Source organism: Emys orbicularis, chromosome 1 (genome assembly GCF_028017835.1).
Source record: "Emys orbicularis isolate rEmyOrb1 chromosome 1, rEmyOrb1.hap1, whole genome shotgun sequence".
In the NCBI taxonomy this organism is placed as follows: Eukaryota; Metazoa; Chordata; order Testudines; family Emydidae; genus Emys; species Emys orbicularis.
Genome location: NC_088683.1, coordinates 129100740 through 129109872, shown reverse-complemented (window position 1 = coordinate 129109872; position 9133 = coordinate 129100740).

The window sequence follows — 9133 nt, the reverse complement described above, 5'->3', positions numbered from 1 at the left end:
ATGCAGATTGCCTGTGGACCATTGCTTTGAAGCTAATCTTCTATTTCCAATGCATACCCAGGTAAACTAGTTAAACTCCTTTACATACAGCAATTATCTGGTCCTCCATTATAACATAGATAGTTAAGCTGAAGACAATGTAGATAATATTATTGGTTTCCTGCAGTACCTTACACCTTTTATCTTCAGGTTAACTGGACACAGTTGCATACATAATTAAGGCATGAAAGGGAATTAGCATCTACAAGCTAATTTAGTTACTTTGTTAAACTTCTAACAGGATATAGGTAAACACAGCCAAATACATTTAACATCTATCCTTGATTACTATTACTGCAAATGAATGCGTTGATGTGAAATTCTGTGAAATTCACATACAAGTGAATTGTCTTAATACAAAGACCTCTTGTTAAGTTGTAATGGGTCATACACAGGTTGGCAGGTCTGCCAGTGTCACAACAGTGTATTGCCAGCAATCACAAATTACCACACAGCTCTTTGTAAGCAAGCAGAGTTATTCTCAAGGCAAAAGCATTACAAAGAAATCATAATGAAAACAATAAACAGATTTAAACACACACTAATCATACCAAGAGTCATCAAACTTATGAAGCCCTAGTAGGCTAAAGTCTTTTCAACCCATCTACATGGGCCTGTGGTGTCCGTGCTCCACCAATATTTAGGAACAAGGGCCCGGCTCCACCAATGTTTGGGCTTACCGTGCTTTGGGGGCCCCTGTGCTTCAGTGGGATGTGGGGTCCAGGGTGGCCTGGTGCCGGGTCGCCCCCTGCTGCCCCCCCAGGCCACCCTGGACCCCACATCCCCCTGAAGCACAGGGCCCCCCCAAAGCATGGGGCCTGGAGCGGTTGCCCCGGTCCGTCCTATGGATGGGACATCTCTGCTTGGACCCATTCTGGGCACCACCAAAAATTATACAAATCTTGCACCCATACCCATCTGCAAGGGTTGGGGCCCCTCTTGGACAGAAAGTCCTGTCCAAGGCCCTGAGTCAGTTTAAATCCAGTTTGAATCAGTACATCCAAGCCCCCCAGGATTAGGATCTAAGTGATTCACCTTAATCACTGCCCATTGTTTTTGGTTCCTGGAGGAGTTAATACATAAACTATTCATAAACTTAATACAGTCTGTTCTCAAAAAATATTGCATGGATTGCAATATCTGTCACAGGTGTAGGTGTACCTATGGTTCTCCTAGTTTTGCTAGGCGGTAGGGGCAGCCGGGAGCTCCTGGCCCTTTAAATCACCGCCAGAGCCCCGCTGCTGCTACCCCAGGGCTCCAGCAGTGGGGCTCAGGTGGCAATTTCAAGGGCCCCGGAGGGTAGCGGCAGTGGGAGCCCCGGGCCCTTTAAATCGTCCCCGGAGCCCTGGGGAGGCGGGTCTCCGGCAGCTATTTTAAGGGCCGCGGAGGTAGCTGCTGCCGCAGCCCCGGATGCTTTAAATAGCCGCCGGAGCCCCGCCGCCGCTACCCCAGGGCTCCGGGGACGATTTAAAGGGCCCAGGGTGGTAGCTGTGGCAGGAGCCCCCAGCCCTTTAAATCACTGCCCGAGCCCTGCCACCGCTTCCCCAGGGCTCCGCTGCTGGGAGCCCCAGGCCCTTCAAATTGCTGCCAGGGGAAGCTGATCGGCCCCGGGGTGTACCGGCTTACTTTCATCTCTGCCTGAGGGTGAGGAAGGCACAGAGAACCCAGCTGCTACTGGTGTCCACAATAGGCTGGGGAAAATATTCTAATCATTTGTCATTTCAGTTTGGTTGTCCTACAAGAAAGCATGTCCCAGTTTTCAGAGTAAATTTTCTGTAAATTAAAATGAAATATTGTTTCTGCTGTGAATGGCTAACTTGGCATTTCTCTACATTATGCTTTTTCTGTGAGCTCAATTGTTAAAATGTGGGTAAAGGTTCACAAAATGCTACAATAATCTGTAACAATGAATGGGAGACAAAGACTGAATTAGTTAAAACAAAGAAGCCTATTGATATAATTGAAGGAGTGTGAAGCATCTCCAGCCGACTTCAACTAGCTTTCTTTTTCCCCCAATAAAAGTTATTAGCATCATTAATACCATCCAAGAGATTGTCAGACAGAGGGTCAGGGAGAGTTAGAGGGGCAGAGGTGTTTCTTATGGAGGGAAAAAGGGATATTGTTAAAATGAAAGCCTACTTAATATTTTACATTTCAAATGCTTTAACTATTTCCCCTTCTTTTCTGTATCTTTAATAAAAGGTTAAAAAGACTTTTAATGGTGTGCTTGCATGGGACTAAGCAAACCGAGGTTTCTGTATTCCAGAAGCCCAAAACTTGTTTAATAGTGACAGGGTCCTATTAACATAGTTGATTAGCTCAGCTAATTTATTCCATTGAAATTAACACAAGCAGTGTATTGATTTGTGATTCTAGAAAATATTTTTTTATAAATGTTAATTTCAGTATAGATATTGATGCTTAATGACATGTAATAAAGCCAGTGCATACAAAGCCATACAAAAATATTAGTGAGTGTCTGATGGTCACATTCAAAATTGTTTGTTTCATATAATGGGCACAAAGGCCCTGATTCAAGGAAGTATCAATAAGACTGAACCACATGCTTGACATTCAGCACATATTTACATACTGTTCTGAAGATGGGTGGACATAAGCATGTACTTAAGTGTTTTCATAAATTGGAACCAAAATGAATCCATGTGGCAAAGCTACATTGGTATATCTGTAAAAATGACAGATACTAAATCAGTAGAGTTTGGAATATTGGAACAAGTCCCAAAGGTGCCTGGGTTGAGGAGCAGTCTGCCAATCAGTTGATCAAATGAGTGTAATTTGGCTGTAGAACAGCATGCATAAAGTTATTAAGGAATTTAAGGTGTTTAATGGACCTAGGATGTATTAACGATATATAATATGTCACATTGATCTAGAACCCAGTATGCCTCTAAAATACAGGCACCACATAAAGTCTCATTAGCACTGAAAAATAAAGTAAAAGCTCATTGTGATCAGATGGTAAAATTAGGTGATATTAGGAGAATACAGACACCAACCATCAGTATTAACAGTATTGTCATTGTAATAAAACCCAACAAGTTAAGTATTTGTAATAAACCCAAAAAATCTGAACAAGGGCATCAAATACAAGTGCTACTTCCATAAGAGCAGTCAGTGGGGTTAAGTCTGTACTTCAAAATGTAAGAGTATTTTCAGTTTTGAATACAAGCCAAAGGCTGATTCATTAGATAAAATGTTTAACGTATATTATCTGCATTTGTTTTTATTTTTTTAATGGTGCAACAGCAGCCACCGGAATGTGTGTATACTAACCATTGGCATGCAATAGTGATATACTTTTTTGTAACTCTAACTTGTCATAAATAATAGAGAATAACTCAAAGAATAAACTCAGTCTCTTACCAATACTCCTGTGCGTCATACTCCTTTTATTACTATTATAACCTTCTATTGTGTAAACCTCCCCCTTGCTTGATGCCATGTGCCTCAGCATTCAGAGTCTATGCATAGAAGCAGAAAGCACTGCATGGTAAATAAGGAAAATCATCATTCCAATAGTGTGTATGCCACTTGTTTCCCCATTTATGTGTTCATAAGTGGGGGTTGTTTTCTGGTTGGAGCAACAGTGGCTAGTTCTGAATAAAGGGGAGTGAGCCTGGTCCATTGGTGCAGCAGGAGACCAGTGTATATAAGTAGACAGTCATTTTTATTCAGATGCGCTGGATCTTGCTTGCTCTGTCTTTTTAGTGGAGCACGTTTCTCTCTGCTTAAGCACTAGTGCATCTTGAATACAGCTTACATGTGCAATACAGGAGATGACACCTTATGTAAGCACAAGCAACTTCTGTTAAAATGGCTCACACAAGCTTCTCTTGTTGTTAAAAAAAAAAAAGCCAAAAGCCTAGAGCAGTTAAGTAGCAGTGTGTCACTGAGGATAAAAGTATCCAAATTACTAGTTATTTATGTAGGTCTCACAGTGTTTGAACAACAGTATATATTAGTTCTTACAGAGGGCAAGAAGAGAGTCCTGTGAAGTTCTGCCTAGAACATTACCCCAGGGAGGGCGTAAATTCCAGCTTGAGGAGACACACCCGACCTAGCTCTGACTGAGCTACCATGCTAAAAACAGAGGTGGAGCCATGGTGTCACAAGCAGGAGGTGCTAGCCACCTGAGTACATACCTACGGTCTCAGATGGGATCGTACTCGGGCAACAAGCCCCTCTAACCATTCCCATTGCTGAGGCTATGCTGCTATTTTTATCATGCTAGTTCAATCAGTTATTGTGAATATGTCTCCTTGAGCTGGAATTCACACCTCCAGCTCAAAGGGTAGGCATACCCAAAGATGGCTGTACACCACCTTTGTGTTCCCCTGATCCTGGGGCCAGCCTGGCCCCTGCACAGTGCCCCCAAGTGGTGGGGGGAAGCTCTTTCAGCAGCTGACGATCACCCAATGCAGCCATGTCTTCCTCTCCAGCAGACGGCTATACCAACTATAGGCCACAGGCTGGCTCTACATCAAAAGAATACTTGGTTGACACTTAGGTTTTGTCTAAAGTGTTTTTTTTTTAACTTGAGTTAATGATTGCTAATTAACTCAAATTAGCTAACATGTTAGTAGATTTCAGTCTGGATGGTCCGCAAACTTTTGTCCCAGGGCATAAACATTTGTGGTTTACCCTAGAGCCAATATACCATCTTTGGCATGTCCAGACTAACATGTACAGAAAGGCTAGCTAATGCGGGGGCAGTCAGTAAACAGGGTTTAAAAACTCTAAGGTATACAAACCCTTAGGCAAGTTTAAGTCTGCTGGCGTACCACCAAGCAGTCTTAATTGGCATCAAGATCTATCCCATGGTCATTAAAATTTCTGATACAGTACACTGGGCCACATCATACCATCAGTTTTTAAGCAGAATTCCCTAACCAAATCAGTAGAGAGTTCTGCTTCAAAACTGACATGATGATATGGGCCACAGAGCTCTGTCTAAAGAAAAAACAAATCAATGGGACGATATAGTCCATGTGTTTAATTTAGACAGATATATGTGATTTATTAAAAGATAGGCCGCCAGCACTGATCTTCTGTAGAATAAACCGTTGAAAAAACACCTTAAGGTCAGGGGCAAGTTCTCTGTGTAAGATGCATATAGCAAAAATAAACCCTTTAAAAACTCTTTTCTCTGAATAAAAATTCCTAGGGTATAGATATACTGAAAACAAAACAAAATAAACCAAAAATAGTAATCCACCACACCAGCATGCAGGCTTTTACAGCAAAGAGAGTTCTGCTGCCGTGACCTTGATGTTTTATTCATGAAGTCAGACTAGATCATCATAATGATGCCTTCTGGCTTGGAAATCTATGAATCTCTGATAAATTCCTTGCAGGTTGAAACAAGATGAGCCTGGAAAAGGAGTTTTCCACCCCTATTCCCTCCTCTCATCTAAATTTTGGATGTTATTAGGTCAGATGCTCTATTTTGTTATTTTCTAATAAAACAATCACCAAGTGTCGAATTTTCAAAAGCTCCCCAGTGACACAGAAGCACAATTCCCATTGACTCGGTACTCCTAAATCACTTAGGTGCTTTTGAAACCCTAAAGCCACTCAATTTGCTGGTGCCATTTTGTTTTAAAAACAAAGAAAATGTCACACTTTAGTATTATGGAATAGCTTTCTCATTCTGTGCAGATATGGAAGTTTTCTGAATACCTGTCACCAAACAAAAGAACCTAATGTCTCTGTGTCTGTTGGTCTTTTATCTTCAAGACGCTTTGCAAAGACTTCTTGCCGGCAACTCCAACAGAGGGGTAGGAGGGTGGGTAATGGAATGGACATGAGCAACACACCTCGAAGAACAACAGTTACGAAAGGCAGGTGAGGTAACCGTTTTTTCTTCTTCGAGTGCTTGCTGAACTACTCATTCGACCAGTTCAACGGTTACCTAGTTTTGCTTTATTTCTAAATGACCTTAAGAAACACATTGATTCCATTCTAGATGAGTCACAAGCAGTATCCCTGGAGGTGGGCTCAGAGTTCATGGTTGTGCAACTTCTAAGACTGCTCTACCGAAGCCACCATCATCCCAGGCCTGCTGGGTAAGTGTGTAATGGGATGTGAATGTGTAGATGGATGACCAGGTAACGGCCCTGCAGATATCTTGGATCAGCACCTGGGCCAGGAAAGCTGCTGCTGAGGCTTGTGCCCTGGTTGAATGGGCGGTTAGCATAGGCACCGACTTCTGCACCTGCTGGTGGGTTCTCGACCCCACTCTGCCCCCAACCCCGCCCCGATTCCACCCCTTCCATGAGGCCCCTCCCCTCCCCTCCCCGCCCCGCCCCCATTCCAACCCCTTCCCCAAAGTCCCCGCCCCAACTCTGCCCCCTCCCTGCCCCTATTCTGACTCCTTCCCCAAATCCCCGCCCCGGCCCCGCCTCTTCCCCACCTCCTCCCCTGAGTGTGCCACGTTCCCCCTCCTCCCCCCATTCTCCTGGAGCAGCCAAACAGCTGTTTGGCGGCGGCTGGGTGGGAAGCGCTGGGAGGTAGGTGGAGGAGTGGGGATGCGGCATGATCAGGGGAGGAGGCGGAGGAGGAGGTGGAGGGGGGAGGGGAGCTTGGCTGCTGGTGGGTGCAGAGCACCCACTAATTTTTCCCTGTGGGTGCTCCAGCCTCGGCGCACCCACAGAGTTGGCACCTCTGGCCATTACAATCGCCAGCGGTGGCATTTTTGCCTGTTCATAGCAAAAAATGGATGCAGGCGGTGATCCATGATTAAATTCTCTGGGTGGACACAGGAAGGCCCTTCATCCTGTCTGCCACCATGATGAACAGCTGCGTTGACTTGCGGAATGGCTTGGTCCTTTCAATGTAAAAGGCTAGTGCCCTCCTGATATCCAGAGAGTGTAATCTATGCTCATCTGATTTATGAGGTTTTGGAAAGAAGACTGGTAAGTATATGTCCTGGTTGGTATGAAACCGAGAAACTACCATTGGCAGGAAAGCTGAATGCAGCCGCAGCGGAACCTTTTCCTTGTAGAACACCATGTAGGGCAGCTCAGAGGAAACTGCTCTAATCTCAGAGACCCTGCAGGCTGATGTTATCACCACCAGGAATGAGACCTTCCGTGACAGCAGAAGAGAACAAGAGGCCAACAACTTGAAGGGGGAGCCCATGAGCCTTGACAGTACAAGATTCAGGTCCCAAGGAGGGATGGGATTGCAGACCCAAGGATAGAGCTGCTCCAGACCTTTTAGAAACCGGACCGTCATGTCACTGTCAGTGTTTTCTCACGACATGACGGTCCGGTTTCTAAAAGGTCTGGAGCCCTGGAATGGAGGGTGAAAGGCTGAAATAGCAGCCAATTGGACCTGGATGGACAAAAGGGACAGGCCCTGGAGCTTGAGATGCAGAAGGCAGTCCAGTATCGACTGCAGCGAGGCCTGTTCAGGCCGAAGACCTTGGTCCGAGGCCCAACACGTGAACCGTTTCCATTTGGCCAGGTAGGTCGCCCTGGGGAAGGGCTTCCTGCTGCCCAACAGGACCTGTTGGACACGGGCCGAGGACTCCTGCTCCTCCGCATTGAACCAAGCAGCAGCCAAGCCGTTATGTGCAGCGCGGCTAGGTTCAGTGCAGAAGCCTGCAGTGGTTCTGTGAAAGCAGGTCTGGCCAGAGCGGTAGCTGCAGTGGAGCCGCCACCGAGATGTCCAGCAGTGTGCTGAACCAGTGTTGGTGAGGCCACACCGGAGCTATCAGGATTACCCTCACCTTGTCCTGCTTGATTTTCATAAGGACTCTGTGGTTTAATGGCACTGGTGGGAAGGCATACAGTAGAGCCGCCGACCACGGGAGCAAAAAGGCATCAGAAAAGGAGCCCCTGTCGACCCCATGAATCGAGCAGAATACACGCCACTTCCTGTTCTGCCTGGACGCAAACAAGTCCACCTGGGGAGTTCCCCACCTCTGGAAGTTCATGCTGACACCTCTGGATGGAGTGATCACTCGTGGTGAGATGAGAAGGCCCTGCTGAGGTGATCTGCCAACATGTTCCTGGCCCCTGGAAGATACGCTGAAGTCCCACATGCAGAAGTCCCACAGCCAGAGAGATTCTTGGCAAAGGGTTGACGACCAGGCTCCACCTTGCTTGTTGATATAGAACATGGCGGTGGTGTTGTCCATCAGGATCTGGACCACCTTGTCCTTCAGATGAGGCAGGAAAGCCTGGCAGGCCAAGTGAACTGCTCTGAGCTCTCTGATGTTTATGTGGAATGAGCGATCACCTTGCACCAAACAATCTTGCATGCTGAGATCACCCAGGTAGCCTCCCCAATCCAAATCTGAGGCATCGAAGACCAGGGTCACAGACGGGGATGGGGCCATGAAGGGGACTCCCTTAAACACCGATCCGAGGTTCAGCAACCATTCCAGGGACGACCATATATGATCCGGCACTCTGACTATGCAGTCCAGGTCATGCTTGTTGGGGATAAAGACTAATGCCAGCCAAGCCTACAGGGGTCTGAGGTGGGAGCCACACGTGCCGCACCACATAAGTACAGACTGCCATGTAGCCCAACAGCCTCAGGCACGTGCGACTGGTGGTGAGAGGTTGGGCCCTCACATGCGAGATCAGGTCGGACATAGCTCGGAAACGGGCCTCCGGGAGGAAGGCTCTGGCCTGCCTTGAGTCGAGTACCACTCCTATGAACTCTATTCACTGCAACGGTGTCAGTGTCGACACCGACACTGGTGACAACGGTGTCAGTGTGACAGGTGGAACGTACCAGATCGAGGTTTCTTTGCACCTGGTCCCAAGATCGTCCCTTGATGAGCCAGTCATCGAGGTACGGCTAGACCCGAAACCCTTGATGCCTCAGGTAAGCGGCTACTGGTGCCATACACTTAGTAAATACTCTCGGGGCCGATGAGAGTCCGAAGGGTAATGGCGTGAATTGGAAATGGCATTGGCCCACCACAAAATGGAGGAACTGTCTGTGTCCTTGGCAGATGGAGATATGACAGTATGCGTCCTTCAAGTCAAGGGCGACGTACCAGTCTCCTGGATCCAGGGAGTCGGTGATGGAGGCTAGGGAGACCATGTGAAACTCC